The sequence below is a fragment of the Morone saxatilis genome, unplaced genomic scaffold, assembly GCF_004916995.1.
Source record: "Morone saxatilis isolate NCDOM2014 unplaced genomic scaffold, NCSU_SB_2.0 Contig7, whole genome shotgun sequence".
In the NCBI taxonomy this organism is placed as follows: Eukaryota; Metazoa; Chordata; class Actinopteri; family Moronidae; genus Morone; species Morone saxatilis.
The window spans coordinates 5487822-5488936 of record NW_023340246.1 but is presented as its reverse complement, the minus strand read 5'-3'; the positions used below and the strand labels follow the sequence as shown (position 1 = coordinate 5488936).

Sequence of the window (1115 nt, the reverse complement as noted above, 5' to 3'; positions counted from 1 at the left end):
TGTGTGTGTGGTGGGGGGGGGGGTACATTTTGGCTTATTGAGTCTATGCCGCTATCACGCTGTGGAAGTGACAGTGTGCCATATTATGCTGTTGTGGGTGTGTGCAGAGATGAACAGTCACGGTGGCTTCACGCGGACATGAATGCACACAAACGAAAAACTGCACACACACGCCCTCACTCTCTCACACACACACACACGTCCAAACCACGGTGAAATCACAGCTGTTCTCAGTTGCTATGCGGCAGTCGCACCATCGTCTCAGATAACACACACACACGCATACGAGTGTGAGACGGGGACAGTAACACCAGACTTGGCAGGGTCGGAAGGTCACAGGGGTATTGTGACAAAGTTGCCTAGCAACAAACACGTATAATTTCCAGTGTGATCTCCTATGTGCCCCCTGACCAGATCTGAATGCAATGATGAATATGTTGACAGTCGATGATTGTTTTGCACCTGGCTCTCAGCGTTTGTGGAGAAATGTGTTGAATGCGCTGGTGCTTCATTATAGACCGCGATAAATCTTACACCATTGTTAGCACTCCACAGTGAAACCAGAGGGTACAGTTAGCAGCACGCTAGCTTGTTAATGTTCAGCTACTGGCGCTCATAGGTGTACAAAAGATAGCGTGGTAATATTTTAGGGTGGTGTGTTCTGTATTCCTGGTTAAGTGCATGTGTTAGGCGGACACTTCACACTGTGGCTGTAGGTCCCCTTTATGCACAAAAACAACATTAAAAAACAAGTTAAACACCAAAAAGCAGACTCATGCCAAGTGGGGTCACATTCTCAATTTTCAGCAAACTTCGGTTCAGCTTGGTGTACAGACTGTACAGCAAGCCCCCGTGGACAACGTTAGCAAACACAGAGTATAGTAACAGGAAGAAGACAGTGAATACAACCTACTAAAGTGTGTTTCATCAGGACTGCAGGTAGCTCAGTCCATCTGTGTACTGAATTCTTTATAGGTTATCACAGGAACAAGGCTCCTGTCCTCTCTACCTCTATCCCTTTGTGCACAGTGGTGTTTCAAATCATAAACAGTGAGCTGTGGAGGAAATGTGGGCTTCAATAAAAGCTCAATTAAGAAGGGAAAAATGCACCTCTC

At 46.4% G+C, this 1115-nt stretch overlaps 1 protein-coding gene across 1 annotated transcript in view; it reads right to left on the bottom strand.

The window, feature by feature from the left end:
* The window catches only part of LOC118340946 (forkhead box protein N3-like), a 48570-nt gene that overhangs the window by 46420 nt on the left and 1035 nt on the right, over nucleotides 1-1115 (bottom strand). The window lies entirely within an intron of this gene.